General features: G+C 45.8%; 1 pseudogene; it reads right to left on the bottom strand.

The window, feature by feature from the left end:
• Window positions 1-333: 333 nt before the first annotated feature.
• LOC115837181 lies at window positions 334-485 on the bottom strand (annotated as a pseudogene).
• Between the last annotated feature and the right edge of the window lie 7,512 nt (window positions 486-7,997).

Raw genomic sequence — 7,997 nt, 5'->3', positions numbered from 1 at the left:
TGGGAGGCCAAGGCAAGTGGATCACTTGAAGTCAGGAATTCCACACCAGCCTGGCCAACATGGTGAAACCCTGTCTCTACTAAAAATACAAAAATTAGCCAGGCGTGGTGGTGGGCACCTGTAATCCCAGCTACTCGGGAGGCTGAGGCAGGAGAATCACTTGAACCCGGGAGGCAGAGGTTGCAGTGAGCTGAGATCGCAGCACTGCACTGCACTGCACTCTGGCCTGGGCAAGAGAGTGAGACTCCATCTCAAAAAAAAAAATATGTTTCTCGCCTGTAGTCCCAGCTACTCAGGAGGCTGAGGCAGGAGAATTGCTTGAACCTGGGAGGCAGAGGTTGCAGTGAGCTGAGATCATGCCACTGTACTCCAGCCTGGGCGACAGAGCAAGACTCGGTCTCAAAAAAAAAAAAAAAAGTTTCTGTGATGCAGCCTCTCCTCTTAGACCCCTACACTTGATCTTAGCCAAAAGGCCGAGAAGCGATCCTCTTAGACCCCTAACCACAGCCTTTGCATAAGTTCCCATCAATATCGTGATCAGTAATAATTTGGCAGTTCTCCCATAACACTAGGCTCTCCCATCTCCAATTATTTTTTTAGAATAGAGACCATCAGACTTAGGGATGTCACCATTAAGAAATGTTTAAAGGCCGGGCGCGGTGGCTCACGCTTGTAATCCCAGCACTTTGGGAGGCCGAGGCGGGAGGATCACGAGGTCAGGAGATCGAGACCACGGTGAAACCCCGTCTCTACTAAAAAAATACAAAAAATTAGCCGGGCCTGGTGGCGGGCGCCTGTAGTCCCAGCTACTCGAAGAGGCTGAGGCAGGAGAATGGCGTGAACCCGGGAGGCAGAGCTTGCAGTGAGCTGAGATTGTGCCACTGCACTCCAGCCTGGGTGACAGAGCGAGACTCCGTCTCAAAAAAAAAAAAAAAAGAAATGTTTAAAAAGTGGTTTTGAGAACTAACATAGTGTTGCCTTTTAAAAAATGTTGTCAAGGCACTGAAAAATGGTATCTATTCTCACTGTCATTTTATAATAATAATGTGAAATGACTGTTTAACTTCAAAAGATAAAAAATACCATACTCTCAGAAGACAGTTCTTTAAATATATTTGGCTTTTTATTTTATTTCTTTTATTTTTGAGACAGGATCTCTTAGGCTGGAGTGCAGTGGCACGATCATAGTTCACTGCAGCCTCTATCTCCTAGGCTCAAGCCATTCTCCCGGCTCAGCCTCCCCAGTAGCTGGGACTACAGGCACCCACCACTATGCCTAGTTAATTTCTTCTTCTTCTTCTTTTTTTTTCAGTAGAGATGTGGTTTCTACTATGTTGCCCAGGCTGGTTTGGAACTCTTGAGCTCAAGTGATCCTCCTGCTTCAGCCCCCACAAAGTTTTGAGATTTGTCCTGAGGCTGACCAGCCACATCCTTGCCCTGAGTCTAAAGATCTTTTAGATCCCTTGAGAAATTCCTCAGCTGGCCGGGCATGATGGCTTACGTCTGTAATCCCAGCTACTTGGGAGGCTAAGGCATGAGAATTGCTTGAACCTGGGAGGCAGAGTTTGCAGTGAGCTGAGATCACACCACTGCACTCCAGCCTGGGTGACAGTGCGAGACTCCGTCTCAAAAAAAAAAAGAAAGGAAAAATCCCTCAGCTTTGTGATAGACTATCTTAGAATAAAAAAGAATTAATAAATAAGGAAAGGGTTAGCATCTTATTTCATTTGTTTACACATCTGTCTCATTGAATTCTAAACTTTCTTGAGGGTACAGATTTCTGTCTTATTCAGTTTTGTGTTTTTCACCAAGCAAAATTACTCCCAGTCTGCAATTCTCCTGCTTCAGCCTCCTGAGTAGCTGGGACTACAGGCAAGAAACATTTTTTTTTTTTTTTTTTGAAACGGAGTCTTGCTCTGTCGCCCAGGCTGGAGTGCAGTGGAATGATCTCGGCTCACTGCAAGCTCCGCCTCCCGGGTTCACGCCATTCTCCTGCCTCAGCCTCCCAAGTAGCTGGGACTACAGGCACCCACCACCATGCCTGGCTAATTTTTTGTATTTTTAGTAGAGACGTGGTTTCGCTGTGTTAGCCAGGATGGTCTCGATCTCCTAACCTCGTGATCTGCCCTCCTCGGCCTCCCAAAGTGCTGGGGTTACAGGCATGAGCCACTGCGCCCGGCTTTTTTTTTGAGATGGAGTTTCTAGGCCGGGCGCGGTGGCTCACGCTTGTGATCCCAGCACTTTGGGAGGCCGAGGCGGGCGGATCATGAGGTCAGGAGATCGAGACCACAGTGAAACCCCGTCTCTACTAAAAATACAAAAAATTAGCTGGGCCTGGTGGCGGGCGCCTGTAGTCCCAGCTACTCGGAGAGGCTGAGGCAGGAGAATGGCGTGAACCTGGGAGGCGGAGCTTGCAGTGAGCCGAGATCGTGCCACTGCACTCCAGCCTGGGTGACAGAGCGAGACTCCGTCTCAAAAAAAAAAAAAAAAAAAAAAAAAGAAAACGAGATGGAGTTTCTGTCACCCAGGCTGGAATGCAGTGGTGTGATGTCGGCTCACTGCATCCTCAATAAATGTTTACTGAATTGATTTGAAATTTCAACTGGGAAGGTAGAATTCAAAATCATTAAACTTTTGGTATCTGATAACCTGGCTTTGGATTCTGACTCCACTATTCACTTGCTGTATGACCTGGGGCAAGTTGCCTAAACTCTCTCTGTAATTTCCTCAACTCAAAAACGTATTAAATGAGATAATGAATGTAATATGCTGGGTGCTTAAGTGCTATTTATATAGTATTTACTGAGCTCCTACTATGTCTTAGGTTTGAGGCAGGTGCTGGTGATAGTGTAGAGAATATGCAGGGGCCGGGTGCGGTGGCTCATGCCTGTAATCCCAGTACTTGGAGGCCGAGGTGGGCAGATTGCTTGAGTTCAGGGGTTCAATACCAGCCTGGGCAATGTTTTGAAACATCATCTCAAATACAAAAAAAAAAAAAAAAATTAGCCAGGTGTGGTGGCATGTACCTATAGTCCCAGTACTCAGGACGCTGAGGTGGGAATCACTTGAGCCTAGGAGGATGAGGCTGTAGTGAGCTGTGATTGTATCACTACACTGCAGCCTGGATGGCAGAGTGAGACCACCTGTCTCAAAAAAAAAAAAAAAAATAAAAGGAAAGGGAAATGTAATATGCAGGGCTCCCGGGGAGACAGCCATAAAACAAATAACCACATAAATAAATTCATTACACATTGTGATAAGTACCATGAAAAAAAGTTAAGAATTCAATGAAAGATTGTGAGAGGAGGACCTGATTTAGAAAATTATGGAAGGATTCCCTGAAAAAGTGGCACTGAAGCTGAAACTTAAAGGATGGGGAGGTTCTCTATTTCTCCACCCTCCAACTCATTCCTCAACACTTTTTTTTTTTTTTTGTGACGGAGTCTCGCTCTGTTGCCCAGGCTATAGTGCCATGGCACAATCCTGGCTCACTGCAACCTCTGCCTCAGCCTCCCGAGTAGCTGGGATTACAGGCGCCCTCCACCATGCCTGGCTAATTTTTGTATTTTCAGTAGAGGCAGGGTTTCACCATATTGGCCAGGCTGGTCTTGAACTCCTGACCTCATGATCCACCCGCCTTGGCCTCCCAAAGTGCTGGGATTACAGGCGTGAGCCACCGCGCCCAGCCTCCTCAACACTCTTTAGTCTGGTTTCCAGCTCTCTACCTAAATAGCTCTTGCTAAGGTCACCAATGACATCCAAATTACTATGTACATCAGTCCTCTTGCGTGACCTCCTTACACTCAACACAGTTAATCATGCCCTCCTTCTTGAGAAGGTCTTCCCTTGGCTTCTCTAATAATAAATGCCTCCTGATCTCTTCCTCCTTCTCTGGTTACCTCGTCAGTCCTCTTTGAAGGTTCATCTGCCCCAACTCATTCATTAAATGTTCCCCAAGGCTTAGTCTCAGGTTCACTTTTTTCTGTCAGCCTAAATAACAGAGAGAGTCTCTGTAAGAGAAAAAGATATGTGGTAAATTATGTGCATATCCAGGGAGGTTTAAAAAAAGATAAAGGTATTTAAAGGAAAAATGAGAAGGATAATTGTTTTGAGATAATTATCCTTGGCTACAAAGATCAATAACAAAAGTGATGCCAGTCCAAAGTCATACAGGCAGTTGCTGGGTAGATGTCCTTGTAGAAGTATTTTTTTGTGTACAGTTGGGATGGCCTTTATGCAAGGTTGTGGTTTTTGCAGAGTCTTTTGTGATAGTTTTTGTTATTAGGCATACAAGTGTGAGAACACTCTTTTTATAGCCTTCCTCAGCTCTTTTTGTCTAAGTTTTTTTTAACACTAGTGACTCCATTTTGATTTTGACAACTTCCATACTTCTTACTCTGGACTTCGTGAAGGTTGCAGATGCCAAAATGAAATCGGTTTTGTGAGATAAAGACAATAAAGGGCCAGGAAGGTTGAAAGGAGAGGAGGAACTATGCTTACATGTCTAAGAATTGTTTCCAAGGATTCAGAAAGCTCTTTTGCATCCTTCAAGCATCTCCTGATTTGATAAGGTTTATCACTAGACATTTTTTAGGACTGCTGTAATTCAGGTAAAATGTTCTCAGAACACTTGCCCAGTAAGGTATCTCCACCAACGAACTGACAACTCTGGCTTTGAGCCTCTAGGAACAATGATCTGTTTCTAAGCAGTTTATATAAATCTCTTTTTTGTTAATAAAAGCTCCCCTTCCCTCACTGAGTGCACTGGAGGCTTGCCATTTCCTGCATTCTGGATTATAATCCTTATTTCTATTCCCAAGTAAACCCAACATGTTTAGAGATAATTTTCTCTTGCCTTTTTTTTGAGACACAGTCTCACTCTGCCACCCAGGCTGGAGTGCAGTGGTGCGATCTCGGCCCTCTGCAATCTCTGCCTTGCGGGTTCAAGCGATTCTCCTGCCTCAGCCTCCCAAGTAGCTGGGGCTACAAGCACGTGCCACCACACCTGGCTAATTTTTGTATTTTTAGTAGAGACAGGGTTTCACCATGTTGGCCAGGCTGGTCTCGAACTCCTGATCTCAAGTGATCCATCTGCCTCAGCCTCCTAAATTGCTAGGATTACAGGCATGAGCCACCACACCCGGCCGTTTTTTCTTTTTTTTTTGAGACAAGGTCTCACTCTGTCATCAAGGCTGGAGTGCAGTGGTGATGAGATGGGATAGTTCCCTTGACCCCCTTGGTGGGTGAAGTGGAGTGACTGGTTTCACTAAGCCCACTGCTGGCCACTCCTCACGGGAGGGAGTGTGCGAGGGAGCGAGTGTGGGAACCGGAGTGAACGAACGCTGGAACCAGCCAGTCACTCCTTTCTGGTGGGAGCAGGCTCTATATGGGCCCCACAGCAGCATCCAAGCATATTACAGCCAATGCTCTTTCCACTCTGCCTTCCAGGGATGGCCAAGTGCCAACCAGCTCAATGGAGGGTCAGGGTGGCAGCCCCTATACTCTCAGGGGCTTCCTGGTTCTTGTCTGGCGTCCAGGAAGAATCAGGTCACATGAACGGGTTGAAAGGTAATGAATACAGACAACTTTACTGAGCGGTGGGTGGCTCTCGGCGGAAACGGAGGCTGGAAAGGAGGTGGGAAGGTGATCTTTCCCTGAAGCCCACCCATCTCTGGCTAGGCCCCTCTCGGAAGCTGCACGTCCAAAATTAGCTGCATCTATTCTCTGACACTTAGTTGTTTCTTTGCTTGCCACTCAGCCACTTGTGTTCCCAATGCTCAGCTGCTTACGTTGCTTTGCCAGCTTAAGTCTTTCATGGGCACAGGATAGGGGTGGGGCAGGCCAAAAAAGCAACATTTGGGCAGAAAAATAGGGTCAGCTGTTTTTACTCAGGGCCATGTTTCCAGGCTTAAAGGTGGGGTTTAGCTGGGAGCCCAGCCCTTCTGTAACAGTGTGATCATAATTCATGGCAGCCTTGACTTCCCCTGGGTCAAGCAATCCTCCCACCTTAGGCTCCGAGTAGCTGGGACTACAGGCACATGCCACCACGCCCAGATAATTTTTTAATTCCTTGTAGAGAGGGGGTCTCGCTTAGTAACCCAGGCTGGTCTCTGACTCCTGGCTTCAAGTGATCTTCCTAGAGTGCTGGGATTACAGGTGTGAGAAACCATGCCTAGCCTCTAGTGTCTTTTTTTTAAGGTTGACAATTCACATTGTCCAATAGTCACTCATGTAATTTTAAATTTTCTAGTAGCCACATTTTAAAAAGTAAAAAGAAACAGGTAACAATCAATCTTAATGATGTTTTTATTTAACTATATAAAAATTATCATTTCAACAAGTAATAAATATAACATTGAGAAACTTTAGTATTTTTGTATTAAGTTTTTGTAATCCATTGTGTATTCTAAATTATGGCATAGCTCAATTTGGACTAGCAGCATTTTTTTTTGAGATGGAGTGTCGCTCTGTCGCCCAGGCTGGAGTGCAGTGGCCCCATCTAAGCTGACTGCAAGCTCCACCACCTGGGTTCACGCCATTCTCCTGCCTTAGCCTCCTGAGTAGCTGGGACTACAGGCACACACCCACCACCACGCCCAGCTAATTTTTTGTATTTTTAGTAGACAGGGTTTCACCTTGTTAGCCGGGATGGTCTCGATCTCCCAACCTTGTGATCCGTCAGCCTCGGCCTCCCAAAATGCTGGGATTACAGGCGTGAGCCACCGCGCCCGGCCTGAACTAGCAGCATTTTAAGTGCTCAGTGACAACGTGGCACGTGGCCACCATGCTGTGCAGTACAGGTAGACTCTCATGTCTAGATCCACTTGCTGGATAATCTTATCTGTGTCAAAGTTCCAATTCCCATCTATTAGTTGATGACTCAAATTTTTATATCTGCTCCAACTATTCTTTTGATCTCCAGTTCCTTACAGTTATCCACCTTCTTCACAGCTCCACTTTAATGCCCCAAGACACCTCAGACTCAGCATGTCTCACATCTAACTCATAATCCTCCCTTTCAAATCTGAAATGTTTTTCTATCGCTGTTATTTACATTACATTACCAGTCAATCCAGTTTCACCAGCACACACCTAAGGGGCTTCCTTGATATCTTCTTCTCTCTCAGATCCCTTATACAATTCATCACCAAGTCTTACCCATTTTATCTCCCACATATCTCTTAAATCTATTCATTTTTTTGGTCATACCCATCATCATTCCCTTTCAAGCCACTATAATCTATTGACTGTAATAGCCTCTAAACTGATCTCCCTGCTTTCATTCTGGCCACCCTCAACTCTACTCTGTACACTGCAGCCATGGTAATCTTTTCAAAAATCTAATCATGTTAATTGCAAATCTCATCAGGTTAACTGTCTCCTCACCATTAAAATACTTAAGGGGGCTGGACACAGTGGCTTATGCCTATAATCCCAGCACTTTGGGAGGCTGAGGAGGGCGGATCACCTGAGGCCAAGAGTTCAAGACCAGCCTGGCCAAAATGGTGAAACCCCGTCTCTACTAAAAATACAAAAATTAGCTGGGTGTGGTGGCGCGTGCCTGTAGTCCCAGCTACTCGGGAGGCTGAGGCGGAAGAATTGCTTGAATCCGGGAGGTGGAGCTTGCAGTGAGCCGAGATCATACCACTGCACTCCAGCCTGGGTGACAGAGCAACACTCCATCTCAGAAAAAAATAAAAGATAAAAATAAAATACTTAAGGGAGGTAGGTGGATCACCTGAAGTCAGGAGTTTGAGACCAGCCTGACCAACATGGTGAAACCCTGTCTCTACCAAAAAATACAAATATTAGCTGGGTGTGGTGGCATGTGCCTGTAGTCCCAGCTACTTGGGAGACTGAGGTGGGATAATTGCTTGAACCCAGGAGGTAGAGGTTGCAGTGAGCTGACATCACGCCACTGCATTCCAGCCTGAGCAACAGAATGAGACCCTGTCTGAAAAATAAATAAAAAAGTAAAATACTTAAGAGATTTATAT

This window comes from Nomascus leucogenys, chromosome 10 (genome assembly GCF_006542625.1).
Source record: "Nomascus leucogenys isolate Asia chromosome 10, Asia_NLE_v1, whole genome shotgun sequence".
Lineage (NCBI taxonomy): Eukaryota > Metazoa > Chordata > Mammalia > Primates > Hylobatidae > Nomascus > Nomascus leucogenys.
Note: the sequence above shows the minus strand (reverse complement) of the source record. Positions and strands in the feature narration are given on the sequence as shown.